This window comes from Mus musculus, chromosome 14 (genome assembly GCF_000001635.26).
Source record: "Mus musculus strain C57BL/6J chromosome 14, GRCm38.p6 C57BL/6J".
Classification (NCBI taxonomy): domain Eukaryota; kingdom Metazoa; phylum Chordata; class Mammalia; order Rodentia; family Muridae; genus Mus; species Mus musculus.
The window spans coordinates 103491334-103516087 of NC_000080.6; the positions used below are offsets into that span (position 1 = coordinate 103491334).

At 42.0% G+C, this 24754-nt stretch overlaps 1 protein-coding gene and 1 long non-coding RNA gene across 15 annotated transcripts in view; both read left to right on the forward strand.

The window, feature by feature from the left end:
* Window positions 1-21286, forward strand: part of Gm34907 — a 48696-nt gene extending 27410 nt beyond the window's left edge. For 5 of the 13 annotated variants that reach the window (XR_003951021.1, XR_003951022.1, XR_003951026.1 and 2 more), the window contains 5 exons: window positions 4968-5102; window positions 12307-12408; window positions 12581-12757; window positions 14151-17958; window positions 20408-21286. This is a non-coding gene — a long non-coding RNA (predicted gene, 34907). Of the gene's footprint in view, window positions 1-4967; window positions 5103-12306; window positions 12409-12580; window positions 12758-14150 lie in introns of all 13 variants that reach the window. The other 8 variants (XR_003951027.1, XR_874914.1, XR_003951024.1 and 5 more) reach the window with 8 other exon arrangements.
* A 441-nt stretch (window positions 21287-21727) lies between these two features.
* The window catches only part of Scel (sciellin), a 100286-nt gene continuing 97259 nt past the window's right edge, over window positions 21728-24754 (forward strand). The window contains exon 1 of one of the 2 annotated variants that reach the window (XM_006519356.3): window positions 21728-22135. The gene's annotated coding sequence lies outside the window, so the exon portion shown is untranslated. The remainder of the gene's footprint in view (window positions 22136-24754) is intronic. The other variant, NM_022886.2, reaches the window with a different exon arrangement.

Here is a 24754-nt window from a genome sequence, read left to right on the forward strand (position 1 = left end):
ATAAGCCCCAGGGCTATTTGTTTCTCTTCATAACTTGATGATAACGCCATTTTCCTGGGGACAACACACCTAATTGCCATCAAAGATGGTAAGTTCTAGCTGGTGTCCAGCTAGAAGCTTCATTCGTACTACTTAGCATCCGCAGTACTTAGAGGGTACTCTGCACAGTACCGGAGAAGGTCATCATCAATGTCACCCCTCTGCAAATCCTGTGACCTACACTAGTGACTGGCTGCAGGCTAGACTGGTGTACTAGTGGCACAAACATAGACGCAACCAACCACTTTCTGATGGAATTTAGCGACTACTCCATGAGATGTGACTCATACCTAGTATGGCTAAAGTGGCCAAGAATTTGATACTAGATAGGTCATGGGCCGAGAGGAAAAACTATTACTATTATTCTGCTAAAGAAACAACAATATACTGACTCCTAATGACAGACTGCTTTATCCATAGAACAGTGCGTCATTCACAACGCAGCAGATAAGCTTCTTTTTGCAAGAGATAGAAACTAACACAAAGATCCACAACTGGGCAGGGTGCAGAAAGTTAAGAGACATTGGGGTACTCAGCACTGTGGGCATAACGTTTTTGTGCACTGTATAATGATTATCCTTGTATTATTTCAAATGCTCATTTCTCTGCTCCCCTATCTTGTTGCAATCCAGACATGGCATTGTAATGCTTATTCTAAGTACCTCCTATTTCAAGTTTGTATAAAATTGCTCACTTTTATTCTCTGACTTGTCAACAAAAGCTGATCAGCCTGAGGGAGGGGAGAGAGAAAGAGAGAGAGAGAGGGAGAGAGAGAGAGAGAGAGAAAGAGAGAGAGAGAGAGAGAGAGAGAGAGAGAGAGAGAGAGAGAGAGAGAGAGAGAAGAAAAGGGTATTTCCCACGAGGAAGGGGTCCAGAGAAACATCATGTAAAAACATCTGAAGTCCAGAAAGCCAGACCAGAACTAAAATGTAAGTATTTCAGGGATTTTGGCTGAGGTAGTCAGATTAGAGGATTAGATTAGATTAACTGCCCAGTGATTGAGCCATAAAGTTTATCAAACAAATCTTACAGTCTCTGTTTCATTGATTTGGGAGCTAGCCAGGGATAAAGAAAAACTGCCACTTTAAAAAACATATTTACACAGTCCTAAGTAGGGTATCTGTAGGTTTAGATTCTTTTAAAACTCCACTTTTAATAAGGGTTTTTAAATGCTTTAATCTCCCTTTTAGCCTATCACCCACCATAGATAGTAGAAAGGAAAGGTTAATAGAGCAAAAGAAAATGTGGACCTGTTTAGAAATCTTTTTTTTGTTTTGTTTTGTTTTGTTTTGTTTTGTTTTGTTTTTGTTTTTGGAGCAAATTTGATTTGTGTTGTCAGGATATCAGCAGTTTAGTTCATAGGAATCACCAGTGGCAGCTCAATTCACTTGAAAACACCGTTCAGGATTCAGCCATGGTAGGTCAATCCAGAAAAAAACCTTGATGTTCTGTCAATTGGCCTGAGTCTGAGGAAGTGGCGAGAAGCTGCTGGAACACCACCAGAAGCTTCTTGATTTGTTTTCCTCTATGAAGTTACAACAAACGATGAACAGCAAAGAATCGTAAGGCGAACCAATACCATAGGCATCCTCCACTGTTAGGTTATATTTATATCTTTTTCAAACATCACATGCTCACCCAAGCATATGTTGTAGCAAAGCATCACATGTCATTTTTACAGGCTGCTTCCAGAAAAAACACCACGTGTCTGTTCTCAGCAAAAACATCCCCTCATAAGACAGTTTCCAGAAAAACATTACATGCTACAACTGAATCTTCAAAGAAACCAGAAAAGCCCACTTCAGATGTCTTCATCGAACCCCTCCCCTCAAGGCTCAGGGATCCATCTGGAAGAAAAGGCAAAAAGATTGTAAGAACCAGAGGGGTGGATAATTACAAGGAAACTGTCTTCAAGACATAACTGGACCGATGATGCACATATGAACTCACAGAGACTGTGGTGCCACACAAAGGACCTTGCACAAGTTCATGTCTGATGGGGTCCCAGCACTGAGGAGGGGAAGTGGACACAAAGTCCCAACCCTAACCAAGAAGTTAATTGCAATTCATTCCTGGTGGCAAAGGGAAAATCACTTTTCCCCAATGGAACGTGATGGCATCTATCAACCATTCTCCAAGACAAGCTACCATGTCCTGAATAGTTAGCCAACACAAAACAAATTCCATATTTTTCTGGGTTTTAAATTTCATTTTAGCATCAATTTTGTCTAATTGGTTGTTTTTGTTTGTTTTGATTTTTTTCTTTCTTGAGAAAGAGAAAGAACATAAAATTGTGTGGGAAGGGAAGGTGGGGAGAACCGGGAGCAAGTTGAGGAGAGAAAAAAATGTGATGAAAATGTATTGTATGAAAAAATTTTAAATAATTAAAAAATAAAAACAAACTGTCAATGAATATTTTTACTTTATTGAAAGTGTTGTACTTTCATTAGTCATTAATAGTAAACTTTACTTTCTAATAGAAACCATAAATACTAAAGGTATTGCTTCAAGGCCTTGTGTTTTTGTTTGTAGACCTACATTCTTCATTTACATTTCCAATGCTACCCCATAAGTCCTCCATTTAAAAAGCAATTCTTTTTTTTTTTTTTTTTTGGTTTTTCGAGACAGGGTTTCTCTGTATAGCCCTGGCTGTCCTGGAACTCACTCTGTAGACCAGGCTGGCCTCAAACTCAGAAATCCACCTGCCTCTGCCTCCCGAGTGCTGGGATTAAAGGCATGCGCCACGACTGCCCGGCTGTAGACCTACATTTTAAGATGGAATTTTTTCTGTGTTAATGTCCAAATACAGTGGCCAGATGTGTGGTTTTATAAAGATTTCCATGAGAATTCTCTGGGATTGAAGACTTTATCAGAAGCGCAGGGATCTTTGATTTATGCCTTCACACCGATGTCTTCAAATTGCCTGAGGTATTATTAAAATGAAACCATAAGAGTGTTTGTTTGTTTGTTTGTTTGTTTTCTTTCTGTGCATGAATTTTCTTTTCCAGTTAGTGTTTTCAGGCAAAAAGAGACAGTGACTTTTGAGACGGGACAGTTGGGCTCTGCAGGCTAACGCATGCATGAACGAGGAAACGTTATTCAGAACTCTGACACTCTTGGCTTCCTGCTCCCATGACCTTGCTCATAGTTTTCAGTGAAATTATTTATGAAACTATTTCCTTATTTAATGATGAAAATGAGACCAGAAATAGATCTAATATTAAATATTTAGTATTGCCATAAAAGAATTCTCAGTATTCAGAGCTGAGAGGGGGTAAAAAGTCATTATAGTCTTCTGTTGTTGTTGTTATTGTTATTAATACTATTAGAAGGTGATGAGGGAGGTGCTTATGTGCTACACATGGGGCCAGAGGACACTTTTGTGGAGCAAGTTCTTTCTTTTCCTGGACTCTAGGCTCAATTCATTCATTGCATGTATTCATTTATTATTCTACATATACTTTCAGATATAATTTCAGGCAGACATGGGGGCCTGACCTGGGGTATGGTTGATATGTACAGTCACACTCCATTGGGAAAAAGTGATTTTCCCTTTGCCATCAGGAATGAATTGCAAATAACTTCTTGGTTAGGGTTGGGACTTTGTGTCCACTTCCCCTTCTCAGTGCTGGGACCCCATCAGACATGAACTTGTGCAAGGTCCTTTGTGTGGTACCACAGTCTCTGTGGTCTCCTTGGTCCAGTTATGTCTTGAAGACAGTTTACTTATATACCCACCCCTTCTGGTTCTTACACTCTTTTTGCCTTCTCTTCCAGATGGGTCCCTGAGCCTTGAGGGGAGGGGTTTAGTGAAGACCTCAGTTGAACCCAGATCATCAGACTTGGGTGGCAAACGCCTTCACCTGCTGAGCCATTTCTCTGGAACTAGACTTTGTGGTTGCCAAAAACTTCAGTTGATTAATATCTTTCGTAGTCTATGACCTGCAACCATCAATAAATTTCATCAGCTGCAAAATTAAAGTTCTATTTCATAATCAAGTTAAACTTTTGAGAAATAATTTCTCAAGGGCTTTCCATTATTGGAAGGTGTCTGGGTGGAATGCTCATGGAACTTAATCCGGATCGTGTTAGGTGGCTACCTGTCGATGGATATGAGTGTCACCTAATTTTATCTACCTTCACGAGTAATTAATTACCTTCATGAGTAATGCTGGCCCTGAGTTGGCATTAGAACTTCGAAAATAAGTAAAGATATTTCAGATCCCAAAACTGTGTGTGTTATAGCTACAATCTTGACAGGAACAGAGACGTTATACAGTGATCGACATGCCCTTACCTGGGATGTAGAAATCTGTTTCTGCTTTACGTCCCTGACTTTTTTCACTGTCACTTTATTCTAATGAAATCTCAGATGCTCAGGGTGTGGCTACTTTTGGAATAAAGATGCTGGGGAGATTATTGGAAAGCAGTGGTTCTCAACCTACCTAATGTTGCAACCCTTCAATACAGCTCCTCATGTGTGGTGACCCCAACCATAAAATTATATCTTGATACTTCATAACTGTAATTCTGCTACTGTTACGAGTTGTAATATAAATATTTTGGGAATAGAGGTTTGCTGAAGGGGTCAGGACCCACACATTGAAGAATTTTCTGGGAGAAATTGTCGTAGCTTTAGGAGATAAAAAAAATCTATGGAAAGATGTGTATTGTTTTATTGGATATTATTTTTATTGTGTTTTTTTTACTTGACAATAATTTTGTACTTAAAATGAACACAAATAGTATTAAGAACACATCACTAGCCTTAGACAGAATTCAATGATTGCCACTATTTTATTCTATTTCTTTGAAGGTTTGTTTTCTTGACCTTGCATTACCATTATGTGAATATTAAGCTGAATACATCACGGTCCTTCACCCCTGTGCCACCTGTAGCCTAAACCTGTGTTTATCTTCTGTTTCAGCAACATTGTGAAGATGAGCCTGTCCTCCTTTTTACTCACACAGCCTTCATGGGTCTTCTGTTTTCTCTTGGCTAAGGTCAAGCATACATTCTGACCCAGACCCTTCCCAGTGACATTCATCGTGCCTTTCTCAAGGTATAGTGTGTGGAGTGGGACAAAGGTCATCTGTTCCTTACTGCCGATGTTAATAAGAGGGCAAAAGTGTTGCTCAGTTTTCACCCTGCATAATTGCTTTGTTTTTAACTTGAAATTAATTAGCAACACATGTGGTAAGACCCTTTAAGTCCATGCCAAGTTTCTGGTCTTCATAAAAATCTCTTTTTAGACTTAGCATCTGTCAATGTTTCTTGTCTGCTCCAGTCTTCCTTATGATGCTATGATAGTGTAAAATCATTTTTCTATCTCTCCTCACCCCTGGTATTTACTCCTCTCCTCTCCTCTCCTCTCCTCTCCTCTCCTCTCCTCTCCTCTCCTCTCCTCTCCTCTCCTCTCCTCTCCTCTCCTCTCCTCTCCTCTCCTCTCCTCTCCTCTCCTCTCCTCTCCTCTCCTCTCCTCTCCTCTCCTCTCCTCTCCTTTTCTCTCCCATTCCCTCCCCTTCCATTTCCTCCCCTCTTCTCCTTGACTTTCCTCTCCTTCTCTCCCCTCTCTTCTCCACCTTTTTCCTCCCCTTCCCTCTAGTTACATTGCATTCCTATTTTTAAAAATCATACTTATGTGACCCTTCTTCCACAGCAAGGCTCTGGCTCCAACAATATAAGCCCACTAATTCACTGCTCGATTCTATACCATACCTGAATTGTTTCAGAATCTCTTCACTCTTATCTCCACAATAAGTAAAGCTATTTTAAAAAGAATTTTAGAGGCTGGAGAGATGACATTTATTGCTCTTATTATATCAGAGTTTAGATCCAGGCATTTGTGACAGACCATTGGTAAATGTGTCTAATTTCAGCTCCAAGTGATCCAATACTGTCTTTTGGGCTTCATGGGCACCTGCCTACACGTGTGTGTGTGTGTGTGTGTGTGTGTGTGTGTGTGTGTGTGTATAAACATGTAATAAAATAAACCTTAAAAACACAATAAAAATAAATCACTTGTTTTTAGTTGTACATCCACCTTATTTTCAATCCAATCTTAAATATTTTAAGAACAATGTTTCAAAGTTACTAGTGTTTACTTCTGTCTATTCTGTTAACCTAAGATTATAAACGTAGTTTGGTAATTACTAAAAATGGCTTTTACCCCCAAATTCAGTGTTTCTTAATATGTCAGCATATTGATATTGCTGAGTGTAAATTGTAAGTGACTGATACATGTGTGTATGTGTGACCATGAGAGTGTGTATGTCTACATGCATACATATATGTGATAGTTATTGATAAGAAAAAGTATTTATTTAAATTTGACTTACTATTATCACACTTTTTTTTGCTTTTAACACTCAGCAAAACCAGCCAGTTGTAAGTGTAAAAAAAACAAAGCAGTCTGAAAAGAGTACACATTGGATGATTCCAGTGTTTGAGAGGAGGCAGAGATATAGGAACAGTAACTATAGGAACGGGAAGTTAAATCTGTAGATTCTAGGGCTCAGGCAATGGGGGCCGTGGGAATGAATATGCGGAGCTGGATTTGGGGGGCAGTGAAAGTATTCTTCGTGTCACTGCGTACCCGAAGTGCATTAAAAAAAAAAACCAACCCACATATGTAATAACCACCACAAAAGAGTAAAACTCAGGACTAAATCACACATCATCGGCAGTTATAAAACGAAGCGACTATTTGGGGGAAAGAAATGAGAAACCAACGTTTGTCCATTTAATGTTTTCTGCAACGATGCCAAGAAGCTACGTAGCAATTCTCTGCGGAGTTTGGTGTGTGCCAGGCCTTGTGGGACCTGGAAACACAGATAAAGGCGTGGTGCTTAGCAATCCTGGATGGGGACTCTCATGAGGGCTTGTTTTCCAAACAAACAATGGAGAGCTGTGGGAGAACCTCTTCCCAGCTGAGACCAGAGGGTTCAGGCCCAGCGCCCACCCAGCGCCCGCCTGCCCCCGGGTCAACTTGTTAGAATAGACTAGAACTCTTTCCTAATCCTTCTGTCTCAGAGCTCACAACCACTGCATCACCCGCCACAGCCTGTGAGGCTCACTACTTGACATTCTCAATGCATTTTCCAGTTTTTATCTCTTCGACCGTCACTCTCCTAAACATGTGGCACCACCCCCTTAAATGTTCTCACTAAAGTGGGATTTCCATGAAAAGAAAAAAAGGGGTGGGGAGAACTTTAGGTGAAGCAAAACAACAACAACAACAACAAACAAACAACAAAAAGAATAAACAAAAACAAAACAAAACAAAAAGCCAGTAAAGTAGTCAGACTTTAATTGTATAGCTCAATTCCAATTTACACTCATATACACTATAAGCGCTATTTAAATCACATCACAGCGATGTAGCGAAGGCCTCCAAAAGCCCAGAAACCTCCTGTGTGGTCCTGTTGCAACACCCTGGTCTTGGCCAATGGGAAGGGAAAGTGCCTGCGAAATGCAGGGACCGAGCAGTGGCTCACTTTACCTTCTGAGGGAGGGAAGCCAATTACATTAGCATATCATGCTAAAAAGGCCTGAGAAAGGCCATCATAGCCAGACAGCCATGGGCTCACTCACAGTTCTGTTATCATAGAAGAGAGGGGAAATAAACTGTGATGGAAGCCCTGCCACAATATTATCATCATAGTTTTCTAACTCATAAAATATTTCATAGCTCACTTTATTTTTAGCACTTCTTTGCAGTTTTCAATAAATTTAATTTCCCTCCATGGAGTCATACATGATTTTTCTTAGATGTATTTTTTTTTTCACTTGGAGATTCATATTCTAAGTGTTAGCATTTGCTAGACTCTGTCCCACAGTTACCTAGCAACAGCCAGGTGTGCCTGACTCACTATAAAAGGGGCTGCTTGCCCCCTCCTTGCTCTCTTGCTCCTCTCTTGTTCTTTCTCTACTTCCCTTCCTCTCTCTTTCCCCATTCCCTTCCCCCATCTCTCTCCACATGCTCATGGCTGGTCTCTACCATTCTACTCTCTTTCTCTCTCTCTCTCTCTCTCTCTCTCTGCCTTTCCCTGCCTCTTCTACCCCCTTAACTCCCCTCCCCGTGCCCTGAACAAACTCTATTCAATACTATACAGCTGGTCCCTCAGGAGGAAGGGATGCCGTGACATGGGCCTGCTGAGGCACCCCTTCCCCCATGCCTCATCACACCCCCATAGAACATATGCCTTCCTCTATGTTTTTATAAACACAACACTAAGCACTATCTTTATTTAATTGTCTGTGTGGCTTATAGAGGATAATGTAAATTATTTTAGAGTGTTTCTTTTATGTACTTAAAAAAAAAACTGGTACCATTGCTTGGTATATTTGTGGACAGTGCTCACGGAATCTGCCTAACACAAATGCTAGTTCTCAGAAGTAAGCACAAATGTATCTACAAACGGTCTGTGGTCAGAAGAGTATTTTGATGCTGGTGGGAATGTGCAGCCAAGTTTGTTTTAGAGAGTTGTTCCTTTCTATTTGTCTCACAGTTGTGATGTCTGAGGTGTTATCCTCTCTGCCATCTTGTCTGTTCCTCTCTCTCACCATCTGATGGACCGACTTTTCAGAGACAACCCTTTTCTCTTCTATCTTATGCAGGGACCACGGTGTGTGGCTGATCTTTGTCTAAGTCCTTGTCTTCTGCGTATCCTTGTGGGGAACAGAAACATTAGCCTGTATTGATTAGAGGGTGAAGCTGAAAGGCCAGTCCCCAAAGGCTTTGCATTGCAGTGGGCTGGAGAGAAAGGAAGGCTGGAGACCATTATTCACTAGTACCCTTTGCTCCAGCACACAATCCGAGACGATCACGGACAGTGTCTACAGCTAACCGTGGTACAGCCTCTGTGCTAATGTCCCAAAGATTTTATGTAACTGCGTCTTCCCGTACCTTTCTTGCTTTTCAGCTGCTTATATTTATATCATTTGCCTCTCCCCATGGATGCCTGACTCAGTCTTCCTTGTTACAAACTCAAAATAACAACCAAACCGAACCAAAACAAAAACAAAACCCTTTCGATGTTCCACCCATTCCATTCTGGCTTCCAGGAGGGTCATGCGTGGTTGACAAATGAGTCACGGAGCATGAGAGCTGACTCCTGTGGAGAGTGAACAAGGCTGTGTGGTAGCACAGTTCACTGTTGCTGCAGATCCAGTGAGTTGCTCACTCAGCATGAGATTCCTCAGTGCCGATGGGGAGATCGGTAGAGCAGTAGCTTAGACAAACAAGCTGACCACAGGTCAAGACAGACAGGTAGTGACTTCAGCTTGAATCCAGTAGGAATAGAGGCAAAAAACGTGAGATTGGAATCAAGTAGCTCACGAGCCCCCCCCCCCTTTTTCTGATGACTGATGTGCCCTGCAGAAGGGCTCTGACATTCCTCTGTCCTTCAGAGAGAAAAGAGGAAAGCAAGGGGTATCCAAAAAAGGGCCCAGTGTTACATCCATCCTTTACTGGGCTAGTCTAAAATCACTTGCCAGTATGATTCCTTCTGTTTTTTTTTTTTTTTTTTTAATCTTAAAAGTATCAGTAGGAGAGGATGCCTGTAAACATTTCAATATAATTGTGGATTTCTGGGTAAGTACAATTTAATAGTAATTTCCTTTCCAGAAACTCTAGATAATCCTGTGCCTCTGGCTGAGGCACTTGTTCTCCGTGTGATGCCTCACGCCTCACAGGGAAGGCACTGCTGCCAAATTCCTTTACACAAATCCCCAAAGAATGCGTTTGCCTTTGAGAGTGTGCTTGCTAGGCCCTGTCCTGTTTGGCTGTGGAGGGCGGGGTCTGCATACAGGGCAAGCAGCATACCTTTCTGGGGGGACCCAGGAAACTGTTCTGCCAAGCAAAGGGCAGAACTTGGGGACTCAGGTGGAACATGAGAAATTGTTTACTGGGGTTAGGAATTTGCCTGGAGGTATCCAGAACACTTTTCCCTCCATCCCTCCCTCCCTCATTCTCCCCCTCTCCCCTGCCCCCCCCCTCTGTATGTAAATAGTAGTTTGCTATTATTTTAAAATAAGTTCGTTTCCTATTAGAAAATGACTCCTTTGCGGTCACACGTCTTTACTGATTGTTCTATTACTGTGACACCTTTAAGTTCTCACATAATTGTGCACATTTACAGGTGTGCAGAGTGACATTTCCTGGTATAGTTTGTAACCTCAAATACTTATAGTTTCTTTTGTGTGGGGAGCATTCAAAAATATTTTGAAATATTGGTATTGAAATGTTGTTAATTAATTGTTGCCGGCCACAGTTCTGTGAAGTGCAGTGTTTCCCTCTCTTCTCGCTGGGACTCTAGAAGAATACCTGTAAAAGCTCACAGTTTTCCCAGGGCTCTGCTGAGAGGACAAAGAAAAAGGCATGTGCCAAGCTTCTCTTTGAACTCCATGGTCTTATTTCATCACCATCAAATACTGTCATATTTCCTATGTGCTACCTCACCCAGCGGACTACTATAGCAGGACAGTGGCTTTTTTTTTTTTTTGGAACTTAATGGGAATTATTTTTACTGTAAGACAGATGTTTTCTCTATAATCTTTAACAGTCACAGAATTCACTTTAACAGATACAAAATGGCCGTCATTTGGGAAAGGAAAGGCAGGAAAGAAACTCATGCTTTTAGGCATTAGCTGTCTGAGGATAGCATATTTCATATGTGCCTTATTCTAGAATCTGAGATGGAAATCAGAATATATTGTGAGTCAATGGGTCAGGAGTGATGGCTTATACTCAGCCCGAGAAGGTATGAAGATAGCACATGATCCTGTAACATGAGCTATGAATTTAAAAACTTTCCCCATAGTTTATTGCTTGCCAGGCAGACCGCTATGGCTTTTCATTTAATGATGGAGTCTAGGTACAACACTTATCAAAAGCTCGTAAAGAAATCCGTTTATAGAGTGAAGAAATACATATTGAACTTTATTCCTCTGTGTGCACCTTTGTCTAGTTGATGGTCAGGAATTCTGCGAAAACAAGTTGAATTAAGTGGGTGGACGCTCATGTAATATAATACTGGGGTGCATCCTATAAGCACCAGACATTTGTCTGTCAATGAAAGGGAATTCAGTCTCCCTGGATGCATGCCCTATCTCTTGGTGGCTGTGCACAACTGTTTGAGACTTCACCAAGGGTCTGAGTAGAGAAGTTCAGAGTCCATTGACTTTGCTTAGCAGGCCCTATGGTTCTTCAGACTCATGTTGGTTGCACAAACAGAGATCAAGCGTGTACATCCCCATGCCGTTCTCCACAGGGCTGGCCATGGGTGTGTGTGTAGATTCACTCCCTGTTTCTGTGTTGCAGAATCACAGTTAGACTGGATAGACAAGTCAGGTGATGTGACCTCATCCGAGCGGGAGGAAGATCTGAGCCCTAGTGGGAACTTGAGGGTTGACTTTTCAACACAGAGAGATGACCGACTGAAAGGCTTCTCACAGGCACTGTGAAGCACCATGTAAGAGGAGGCAGCACAATTCAGACCGCAGGAGGAGGAGCAGTAGAACTGTCGAGAAGAAAGAGCTCCTCCCTTGGACTTTTGCCTGCTCTGAAACTCTAGCTATATTCATTAGAGTTTTTGAAAGCTCAGGTTTTCTTTTACTCCTGGGAACTGGAAAAAGATGCTAGTATTTTACAATGTTAATATGAGATGCCACGAGTCTGTAATCCTGCTAAAGAGGAGGATGAGGCCGGAGCACAGCAAATTTGAAGCCATCCTTGGCTACCTAGGAAAACACTTCCAAACAAAGAAAGAAAGAAAAATAGGAAGAAAGAAAGGAGTGGGGAGAAAAGTCGAGAGATGAAATCAGTTAAGGAATAAATGTCTAGAAGTTCACTGTCATGGTGCACAGTACAGATGCATCCCATAATTTTGAATAGACAGCAATTTCACTTCCACACGAAGTGAATGAATCTTGTTCAAGTCTCCTGGACCACTCAGAAGCTCAGTATTATTGTTCATAAAATAAAATGTCTGCGAAAGCCTCATGCCCCCTTTCTTCTTTAACATTCTCTTTGAACAAGGAGGGAGAGAAAAGCAAGACACGTGTCTTTCCAATAGGACTGGTTGGCACAGGCTGGGGGTTGGTTAAGTGTGGGTAGCAGTGGCTGCAGCAGGCTGTTCTGCCAGGATCACTGCTCACCGGACTCCTTGTGGTCCATTGCCGCTTCACAAAACAGCAGTAGTTGAGGTGCCTTTGCCTAACACCAGCACAACACAACATAAAGTATTTTCTCCCTAACCTTTAAGGAAAAGATTTCAGATCTCTGGCTGAGTTGCACGTGAGGTATCCCGTGCTCCCTGTCTGATGCTGCTATATTAACTACTGCCTCATCTGTGCAGAAAATCAAGGTGTGGTATGTTCTACTCTCAAATGTTAGATGGGAAGGTTTCTTAAATTGTTGGGAGGAATTTCCACAATGGGGGAGAAATATTCTCTAAGATTTTTTTTTTTTTAAATAGCTGACATGTTTTAAACAGATGAGAGTTTTGGAATCCCAAGTTGTTATTGTCATTCATGCAGTACTTGTGCCCCTGGAATCCACGTTCAGCTCTGGATGTGATGACGTCATCTATAATCCCAGCATTCCTTGGGGAGTCGGGAGGCACAGACAGGAGAGGAGCCTGGCACCTTGCGGGTTAGCTAGTGCGGAGCACAAGCTGCAGCTGTAGAAATCTCTCTGCCTCAGCAAGCTGGAAGGTGAGAAGTAACTGAAAAACATGTTTCTCATTTCCATGGGCGTATGGAGGCAGGTGTGTTCAGGTGCACGCACACACATACACGCAAACACACACACACACACAAACTCTCACATCACTTTCAAAAAAAAAAAAAAAGGATGACAAGGTGTGCCAATATCAAAATATCTAAAAATCACACAGAGGATTGAAATCAGCACAAATGTGGTCCTTTTGTTATAAAGGATGGTTCACTATTTTACAATAACACTTGGAGATTTGAAAAAGTCCAGAAATATCTAGAAAATAAAATTGGACTCACTCATTTGATTATATAAAGCATAGGAACTGGAGACACTTTGCGGATGAGTTGTGAGGAGGAGTGTGAATGAAGGAGGACATGAGCAGAGGGGCAGGCAGGTGAGTGGAGGGGCAGGCATGGTGAGCAGAGGGCAGGCATGGTGAGGGAGGGGCAGGCATGGTGAGGGAGGGGCAGGCGGGTGAGCGGAGGGGCAGGCAGGTGAGCGGAGGGGCAGGCATGGTGAGCAGAGGGGCAGGCATGGTGAGCAGAGGGGCAGGCATGGTGAGCGGAGGGTGTCAGACAACGTGTGTGGGCAGGGAGCCAGGTCACAGGTCTCAGACCACAGATGACTCAGGTGGTTTGAGAGAATGTGTGTGCAGTAAAGGGAAATTGCAACAGAAACACAGCAGGAGACAAGAAGACTATGGGAGCCACGTTTCTCTGGTCGGTGAACTTGGGACACTAAGAAAGATGTAGCCTTTGGCTTCAGTGTCATTTCTAGTGGCTTCTTTGCTTTTTGCTCATTTGCCCTAGGTAATACAACCAAATGCCTTCAAATAAACAAACAAACAAAACAGAACAAACAAAACCCCAAAAGCAAAACCAAAAAAACTAACAACAACAAAAACAAAAATGAAAACTGTCTCTCAGAACTGGTTGGGCTTAAGGAGGACTCAAAGATAAGTAAACTCAGATCCACTTCAAATTGCTTATATTCTGATAGAAAAGACAGGTACAAAGAGCATTCTCAACAGTGAGTATATGTGTGTGTGTGCCTGTGTGTGTCTCTGTATGCGTGTGGGTGTGATTGCATGTTACTGGTAGAAGTCTCTATATATTACTTGTATTAAGAATGTGTAAATAGAATGTGTACATATAAGTGGGAGTATGTACATTTATGTACTTATGTAACACATCCAATTTATCATAGCTTAGATAGCATGTTTCTCAAGCTATACTTGTAGCATCTCATATGGTTCTGAGTATAAAGTTTTAGAAGCAATCATTAATTATGACATCTATTTTAACTTAAAGGCCAGAAAATGTGTTCTGTCTAATATTGATTTGGCTCACTAAAATTGTTATGTGCATTTTGTACTTTTATTTACTTAAGATGTTTATACCTTCAACTTATGAAAATGGATGAATTTTAGAGAGCCTGGAAATACATGAAAACAAGATAACACTTTGTAAACTGGATAGTGACTCCTTGGAAGATGTCCACATCTGAATCCCAGAACTTGTAAATGTGCTATTTTGATTGGTAAAACAGACCTTTGTGAATGTGATTGAATCAGTGAGCATGAGATGAGGAGATCATTCTGGACTGTCATTATGGACCACCCTTATCTCGAGCATCCTCCTAAGAGGGAGACAAGAGGACCACCATCAGCCACAAGCATCCTCCTAAGAGGGAGACAAGAGGACCACCATCAGCCACAAGCATCCTCCTAAGAGGGAGACTAGAGGACCACCATCAGCCACAAGCATCCTCCTAAGAGGGAGGCAAGAGGACCACTGTCAGTAGCAAGAGCTGTGATAGCAGAGAGAGAGAGCAGAATGATCCCTGGAAGAGATCATTGACAGAGGGATGTGGATAGTCTCCAGAATGAGAAAAGACAGAGGCAGGTGTCCCCCTTGGTGCCTGCAGAAGAATCTAGTCCAGCTAACGCCTGAGTATTAATTAGTTCATGAAACTAACTTTTAACATCTGACCACCAAATTGTAGGAGAATAAAGTGTATTGCTATGAATTTGTGGTTATAATTTATGAGCACGGTGGGGAACCAAAGCAATGGTAAATTACGAGACAGGAGATACAGTAGATTCCAAGGAGGAAACGCAGCTGCCGTTATGTTATTGGAGCCCTGGAGAAAGAAAAAAAGATAATTCTAAGAAGAGAGGAATGCCGAGACAACCAAGCAGAAGACAATTCTAAATACCCTGTTGTCATCCAAGAGAATTTGATTATGCAATATTTTAGTGAACGGTGCACTCCACGTGGGCTTCTTCTATTTCTATTTTTTTCTTTTCTTATACTCTCCTTTCGGTCAAAGGTCATTGTTAGTTTTTTATATTGCTACCAATATGCCCCAGAAACTGACTCTTGAGATGATGTCCATGAACATCTGAAAATCTGAATTCAGCCATAGCGTAGACGACTTTTTCCACAGATGATTGAGCTGTCTACATCACTTACTTGAGAATTGCTGGGATTATAAAACCCGACAGAAGGAACTTAACTGTGGAAGTCTTTTTTTTTTTTCTCCAAGTTTCGGAAGTGTTAGCAGATCATGACTAGGAAAACATGGATTTATTTGTGGAAGCAGGAGTATGTGGCAGAGGATCCTTACATCATGGTGGATCACGAAGCAGAGGAGTGGGATGAGATGCTAAGTGCCTGGTACAGTCCTCCTCCTGCTCTTCTTCTTCCTCCTCCTCCTCTTCCTCCTTCTCCTTCTCCTTCTCCTTTCCTCCTCCTTCTTCCTCCTCTTCTTCCTCTTCCTTCTCTTCCTTTTAAAAACCTGATTTGTTTTATTTTATGTGTATAAATGTCTTTTACACATGTATGTCTCTGTACCATATGCATGCTTGGTACCCACAGAAGTCATAAGAGGTCAGAGGTCATAAGAGGTCAGATCTCCTGTAATGAGTGATTTGTCATGTGCATGCTGAGAACTGAACCCAAGTCCTCTGCAAAAGATAAGTGATCTTAACTTCTGACCAATCTTTCCATTCCACGTGGGTTGTTTTTTTTTTTTAACTTTGGCCTCTTTGAGCAAGTTTTATTTGTCCACATGTTCCATACATTTTTTTTTGCTTACAAAATTGCATATATTTTCTATTTCCTTGCCCCCCTTTTTACTTCTGATTGTCACAGTAAACCCTGATAAAAGCTGACATCAGTAACCATGCCACACAACTGGACTGCCATATTGTCTTAAATTATCCTCTGTCCTATAAATTAGTCTACCACTTTTTTACTGATTTAGTCTCATTCAAGATGTCAGGGCATAACCACAACATGGGATATTTTACTGGAACCAGATGTGAATGCCTCCTATTTCCAGTAGACTCTTGCTTCTCATTAGGAAACTCAACATTTTTTTTGTCTCTTTACATAGCCCTGGCTGTCCTGTAACTCATTATGTAAATCAGGTTGGCCTCAAGCTCACAGAGATCTGTCTCCCTCTGCCTCTTCAGTGCTGAGATTAAGGGTCTGCACTATGTTGCCTGGTGTATTATCTGCATTCTAGCAGCATCCTTGTCTCTAGAAGTCATCTGTATCATCCATTTTTTTTTCTGCTTACAGCACTCAGAGTCTGAAGCTCTGAGTATTTCCAAATCCCTCCCCAGAGATGCTCTTCAGGGCTAAAAACCATAAGGTCAAGTTTGATGCTTGGCCTTTGGTTGGTGGTTCAGTCTCTGGGAGTTTGCAAGGTCCAGTTTAGTTGACTCTGTTGGATAGTGACTCCAGCTTAAAGATAAGACTGTAATTATACAAATGATTTCCCACTCTACATTTTTCAGTGGAAGAAAAAGTAGTCCTTTCTTCTCATCAGTATGCAGTTCTTCTCTTCAGTCTGAAGTCAGAGTGGCCAAGCCATATTTACATGATAGCACATGACTGTCTACAGAGGTCATGAGACTTGGGCATATAGAGATATGAACAGATTCTGAGACCAAGACTAAGACAGGGTTTTGGTGTGAAGTGACTAAGGTTACATCATCCTGACTCCATTTTGTGGTTGCTTTGACAGTTCTCCACCTTCTATTCCCTCCCAGTCCACTCCCAACAGCCATGTCTGCTTGGAAACACATTTGGAATTTCCATGACCCTGATCATGTTCCAGATGTATTAATGAACATAACACATGTTTATACAAACTTAAACTAAAAGAACTGAAGGGGGAATAAGTCAAAGTTAGTGTCATGTTGTATCTGAAATAACTATGTTCTGCCTAAACAAATGTCTCCAGGCTACTCTGACTCTCATCTCACATCGATGTAACCATGGTGTTGATTTTAAAAATGCTGTACCCCTAAGGTTGGCACCAAGAGACTTTGAGGCATGAGCCTACTCTTGGTCACCAGCCAAAATTAAAGGGTACATATTCTCTTAATTGGCTTAGTCAACATGGCTGCCTATATCTTTCTCATGTGGGTTTATTACTAATAGACACAATAATAGAAGGGGGAAATTAAAATTTTGAAATAGGGGTTTTCAACTTCAGTACCAATGAAGAAAGAATGGCTGCTGAGCCCCCTTATCTAGTTGTACTAATTTCTCTTTCTGCTGTTAACTAGACTAGCTCTGCCACGAATTGCCCAAACCAGAGCTACATTTACTATAGAGAAGATATCTATTTCTTGTTTTGAGCCTGAAGAAGACACAGAAAGCAGCAAGAATGTAGAACTGAGTTCTTCTGACTACTTCTGTGTAGAACACAAGCTGAGAGACTATGCTAAGGGCAACATCTTTATATGACCCATCCAGTTGGTAAAGTGATAGTATTTACAAACTTCACTGTATCAAGGACAACTAAGGCACAAGGGCTAAATGACTTGTCCATGGTGGAGTCCACAGGAAACTAAATCCAGGCATGCATGGGTCTGTGCTGTGTTCTCCACTGCTCTGTGTCACAATGGCGCCATGAAGCACATTAAGCAACGCACCAGCTCCCGGCAGTGCTGGCCGCAAGTCATTAATTATGGCATCTATCTACTCCTAGGCAGAAGGAATTGGCTCTGTAATTACCACCCTAATGATGTCTTTTGTTTAACAGACATATAACATTTATTTCTATTACCTGGAAGGAAAATGAGCAGTCCTCTATTAAAAAAAAAATCCTCAAAGTCCAGGAGGACTAGACCAGTGATGACTTGTCTTTATCAGTTTTGGAGCATCCCTGAGATGATGAGGTAAAAATCATTTAATAACAATTATTAAAATAATGTGTGACGACTCCTTAGAGCAGTTAGAAGTACAATATATATGTTTTCCCCTTCCAATATTATGTAGAATTGGGAGCTGGTGCTTTCCTTAGATACAACATACAGACAAAGCAACATGGCACTCCAGTGTCCAAGACAGGATCCATGGTCTACGGTGGACAGTGCTATGGTTCATCTTGTTGAGTCTGGATTTTTCTTCAAAGCCTTGTTCCATTTTTCTAGGCAGCTACGGCCAATCATTTGGCGTAGGCGCCTGACACCAGACCTTTGCCATGACAACTTCTGAGCTTACCTTTCGAGAAGTCACCGCGCAGTGAGCCTGACCAAGCCCAGTTATTCTAAGAATTCTCAGGGTTTAGGCAGTTCAGGCTGGAGTGAAACTAAGGGCATGCCTCCCTGGCCACCGCCACACCCACACACTTTGTGTTTGGCCTCTGTACACTCCTTGGAATTCTAGTCTGTAGACAGTCATGCTGAAGTATACCTGTTGGGTGTGAAGAAGTCTGGGTTTTGCTTACGTGTTTAGAATGAGTCCTCTTTTGAATCAGAATTGAAAAGGTACTGGTTTTGCTTAGTAAACTGGGTGTCCTGATGCACAGGGGAGGAGAAATGCTAACTACACAAAGAAATAGTTATTTGTGAACTCAAATACCTCAACTGTACCTTGGACAGTTTTCTTTATGAGGCAAAACCCTATTTTTCTGGTACTGTATTTTATGAGGGACAAAGCCATATGTTTAAACATTCTGGAAGTTAGTTAGTTCTTGTCCATACAAGATAGTTTGTAACTGTTTATCCTCACAATTTTAACCAAGTTCTAACACTGACTATAACTTTATTTACTTTTTATTTTAAAAGCTTTTCTTTGTTTCTGAGTACCTCAACCTTGTACACAATGAAATATGATCATATCTACCCCCATTGTCCCTTTCAACCCTACTGCCATGTCCCCTTCCAATTTTTTCTATTTTCTCTTTCATTTTTTTGATAATATATTAAGTCCAGTTAGTGTTGCTCATAAGTGCATGGGTGTGAAACCATCTGTTGGAGCATGGAAAACCTATCAGCTTCCCCATTATTAATAAACAATGATTCTCCCTCCCCAGGAACTCTGTGGTGCCAATAACTCCTCAGTATCGAGTGAGGCCTGGACACCATCTACCCAATCTCTGCATGGATTTTTATTGGCTTGATCTTGTATAAGATGGGTCACATCCTGGAAATCAGTCTGGCAGTTCCTCAGAAAATTGGGCATAGTACTACCTGAGGACCCAGCTATACCACTCCTGGGCGTATACCCAGAAGATGCTCCAACATGTAATAAGGGCACATGCTCCACTATGTTCATAGCAGCCATATTTATAATAGCCAGAAGCTGGAAGCAACCCAGATGTTCCTCAACAGAGGAATGGATATAGAAAATGTGGTACATTTACATAATGGAGTACTATTCAGATATTAAAAACAATGACTTCATGAAATTCTTAGGCAAATGGATGGAATTTGAGAATATCATCCTGAGTGAGGTGACTCAGTCACAAAGGAACAAACATGGTATGTACTCACTGATAAGAGGATTTTAGTCCAAAAGTTCGGAATACTCAAGATTCAATTCACAGACGATATGAAGCCTAAGAAGAAGGAAGACCAAAGTGTGGATGCTTCAGTGCTTACTAGAAGGGTGAACAAAATACTCACAGGAGGAAATATGGAGACAAAGTGTGGAGTAGAGACTGAAAGAAAGGCCATCCAGTGACTGCCCCACCTGGGGATCCATCCCATATACAGCCACCAAACCTAGACATTAGGGTGTATGCCAAGAAGTGCTTGCTGACAGGAGCCTGATATAGCTGTCTCCCAAGAGGTTCTGCCAGAGCCTGACAAATAGAGAGAAGGAAGCTTGCAGCCAACCATTGTACTGAGCTCAGGGTTCCCCGATGGAGGAGTTGGAGAAGGGTCTGAAGGAGCTGAGGGGGTTTGCAGCCCCATGGAGGGAGCAACAGTGTCAACAGGTCAGACCCCCCAGCTCCCAGGGACTGGACCACCAACCAAACAATACACATGGATTGACCCATGGCACTGGCCACATATGTGGCAGAAGATGGCCTTGTTGGTCAGTGAGGGGAGAGGCCCTCGGGCCTGAGGGTATTTGATGCCCCAGTGTAGGGGAAATGCCAGGAGGAGAGAATGGGAGTGGGTAGGTGGGGGAGCACCCTCATAGAGGCTAGAGGAGGGGGCATAGCATAGGGAGATTCTAAAGGGGAGACCTGGAAAGGGAAAAAGATTTAAAAATGTAAATAAGGAAAATATCCACAAAAAAAATGGGTCACATCTTCTTTTCAAACTTTCACATGGATATTAATAATATCTAACCTTACTATAACACCCTGACAAAGATTTAAATTTTATTTTAAAGATATTTTAGGGACTAAGGAGATGAGTAAATAGATCACTTGCAGTACCAGTATGAAGACCTGAGTTCAGGTCCACAGAACCCACATAAAGGTGAGTACAGTGGGGGTGTACCTTGTGCCTCAGCCCTGTGGTAGTGGAGGCAATGACACATGGGTCCTTGGGGGCTCTTGGTTGCCCAGAATGAGATCTGATGCAAGAAACCCATCTCACAAAATAAGGTAGAGAACAACTGAGAAAGACACCTGAGGTTAACTTCTAGCATATGAGATGTGTACACAGATGCATGTGCACCTATGTGCATGTGTGCAAACAGACACACACACAAGCAAAATCATGTATACATATATTCTGTACATCATGAGTCAGGACTATATGTTTCACTGTGAAAACAGTCTTTGCTTTAGAATTTCCAACCCCTCAGCCTAGAACTGAGAAATGAACATCCAGGAGATCTCCAGCTTCAATCCATCCTGCAGTTGCCTGGCCCCCTCCCGTGGATGTTTCTCCTTCTTGTTATTCTTGTCATACACACAGCCAAGCCTGACACAGTTTTTAGGAGCCATCTTAAGGAGGTTAATTATTGGTGTGCTGATGAATTGAGATGACCCAGGAAACAGATGATCCAGTCCCCTTGAGCAAAGCTCCCGAAAGCTAAGCTCCCTTAAATCCTTCTTGCTGTTGTGAAAGGTTCACTTCAGAGCCTGTTAGAGAGGAGCCCCCACAGACACCCCCACTGTACTCACCAGGATGTCCTTCTGTGTTCTTTCTTCACAGCAGCAGAAGGAGCTTCGATGCAGGAATCTATGCCACCATCAGCTGGAAAAGAAGCTTCAACTATTCTTACCACATTAAACGTTAATTAAAATTCTATTGAATCATTGGTGCGCGTGTGTTTGGATATGCATGTTGGGGTCTGCGCGTGGTCAGAGACAACCTGCAGGAATCAGTTTGCTCTCTCTACCATGTGGGTCTCAAAGATTAAAGTCAGATCAACAAGCTTGGCCACAAGAGCCTTTACCACGGAGCGGTTCTGCTGACCATCTTTAAAATGTTTTTTTAAATATTGTGAAATAATTTAAGGGTTAAGATTCTTACATTTGGGGTGTGCTATTCCTTTGATGTCTGTATAAAAATGTTCGGAATGTGGACTTTCTATAATGGATTCTGCCTACATCTTCTGGTCCCAGAGTTCATGTAAATGTTCCTTTCCCAACTGGGCAGTCTGCTCCTGGTACACATGTCTGTGACTTCACACCCCAAGTAGTAGATGGAGGGAGAGAGAGAAGGAGGGGGGTGGGTGGGAGGGAAGAGAGATTCCCAGTTCTGCTTCTCCAGCTCTGCTTTGCTTTTTAAAAGGCTCATTTACAAGTGGTTGACTGGGCTGCCTGCTTGCCAGTATTGTGCGTTGATCAGTTGAAAGAGCGATAAGGAACATTTCAAATAACCACGAGTTATTTGAAGAACTTCCCCACAGAGACAGCCGTCCTGTGAATGAGACTGTTTTTGTTGAGCTGGTATTTGTACAGGGTGACACCCTCTTTCACACGGCCTGCCTCCTCCCTGCGTGACTCAGTGTTGAGAGAGAAGCCTCTAAGCTGTTCATTAACAGGCGAGCGGAGGTGGGAAGTGCACCCAGGAAGCGCCAGGTGCACATTTGTTTCAGCCGGATCCACTTGGGGAATCACTGCGGGCCAGTTAGCCAAGAGTCCCGGGTTCCTGCGCAAGAAAGGTGAGTTGAATTCTGCTTGCAGAGACGAATACAGCTGCTTTGTGGTTTGTGCAAACTTTTCTGTTGCCCCTCCAAATGATTCAGATCAGGGCTGTCTGTGTCTTCTTTGACTTGTTTCTAAATTGACAGCCTATGATGAGTAGCCTGTGTGCCAATAGCTCTACACTTCTAGTTTCCACGGTCTTTAACTTGGCCATTGTACACATCACGGCATTACAGATACGAAGAGCTCTTTGCGTTTCCCACTGGAGCTGGTGTCCTGGAATCCTACTTCTCATAGAAATAATAAAGCTTTTAAATCAAGGACTCGGCACTCACGGGTTTGTTTTCTCCAGTGACTATAAAACTGTTTCATAAAAAGAGAGCTTTCTGTTTTTCATAAGTGATGCTTCTAGTGAAATATTAAACTTTATTGGTTTTACAAATAGCGTAATATCTTTTTTCTCAAGTGTGACAAAAACTGCAAACCCATTCAACCTTAATATCTCCAAATAAGAAAATCCCCCTTGCTTACATAAGAGATTCATGGGATGGAGTAAGGAGGGGGCGACGTGGAGATGTGTGATTCTTCATGGGGGTTGTGGGCACATGACCAATTTTGCTATATTATGTTTTGAATTAGCTGGAGACTGGCTTAAGGTAGACAGAAGTAATTTCAACTTCTCTGCCCTTCTTACTCCTGAAAAGTCAGCTGGCTTGTCTGACTTTTTTTTTTAGATCATTTATGTTTATGATATACAGCAGAAATCAGACATAGCTTGTTAGCAACTCTTTCCTCCTGAAGACCTGGCTCTATTGAAGAACTGGGTGTTTCGTTGCTTCCTATGACTGACCAAGTTACCCAAAATCTTAGAATAGCTGAGATGTGTCAGTGCTCAAGTCCCAAAGATTTACAGAAGAGCTTGATTCCTTTGTTTTCCAACAAGAATAGTCAACAGAATGCCCAAGGACAGCATGAGTGGGCTACAGTTTTATTTTCATGAAATTGAAAACTGGCTTTCACTTCTGTAGCTGATGAGACAGATATGGCTTTTCTGATAAAGGCTACGCTCTAGTATTTAAAGTGTTGGGGGAAAAAAAAACTAAGCAGTTAAGAGTTTACAAAGACCGTTGGATGATTTTAAATGTCAAGATATACAGAGACTACATGGAAACAATTCAGAATTGTATAGAAATTTAGGTGCATGTAAGTCTTAGCAACCTACTGGTATAATTTTTCAACTGAAAGGGGTGTGAGTATGTGTATGTGTGTTTTGTGTGTGTGTGTGTGGGGGGGGGTGAACGAGTATGGGTGTGTGTATTCCATAGCATGCATGTGGCGATCAGAGGACAATTTTCAGGAACCTGCCACCATATTGAGGTAGCATCTCTCTTTTGTTTCTGGTGTGTGGTGTTTTCCAGTCTGGCCCCTGAGCTTGTAGCTGATTGTCCAGTCTCTTCCTCCCATCTTACTGCAGGGATGCCGAGATTACAAATATACGCTACCGCATTTGGCTTTTTTACTTGGTTTTCAAAGCAGGTCTCTTGGCTCTACCCTTTGAATATTCTAGATGAGGAAGACAAGGAATAAGAATTAGGCAACCTTCCAGGCCCAGAGTGGCAGAACCAGAACATGAAGTAAGATCTCCACCATTTGTCTTATTAGATTTTCTCAATGAGTTTCCAGAGTTCTTTCATGTAACAAGCAGCAGCAGAATGAACTAAATTGTATCTTTATATAAGGACTCTATGTAGTGACACAGAAGCAAGAGTGTCCTTGCCAGCAGTAAAGGACAGAATAGAATGTATGTGGTGTGCATTTGGCATAGAAAGGCATTTTTGATTAGTGGCTTTTGGACTTGGTCTTTCTATTTCCTATATTTGTAGGGTTAATTAGTAAGAGCCACCGGCCCCTTGGTGTGAACTTGTGTGGTACACATGTAAAGGCTGTGGTCGGGTCCCTGCAATCAGCATCGTCTTCTCTTCAGCTGCCATTCCCTAGGTTCTGTTTACTGGGCTGCCTTCCCTGACTTGAGTCAGAATGCTGATGGCTGTTCTGGAGGGTTCCATTCCTGGGAACTTTGTAAGCCAAACAGAAGTGTGCTTTAAATGATTGAGTTCACACTGTGGAATTAACTGCGTATGGTCCGCCAGACGGTCACCGCAAGGGAACGTGATTTCACATACTGTCTGGTGTGCTGGAGGCATGAACTCCAAGCATTCCTTAAGAGCAAGGAGATAAAATCCGCAGCCCAGCAGTCTAGGAGAAATCGCAGTTGTTTCCACACAGCTTTCTTCCTGCCATTCCTCTGCTTCTCAGCCATTTGTGCATCTTTTTCTGTTTTCTCATCTTAAGAACTTTGAAAGAATAAACGTTGTTACATATTGGTTTCCATACAGCTACCTGGAGCTGCCGGTGCTCCCTGTTTGACATGGTGCACAGCTATCACCATTTTCTCTCCGTCAGGTGCATGCTTTGCAGATGATAGCTTCGTTTATTTCACTTGTGTTTTTTTTTTTTTTTTGTCAGTTGCCAAATTCTTTGAAGATATGGATCTCTTATTGTGGTCATTAATTAGAACAGGGAATCTTATAGCGTCATGTTAAATGCCAATGGGTTTACATCTAGACAAGAAAACG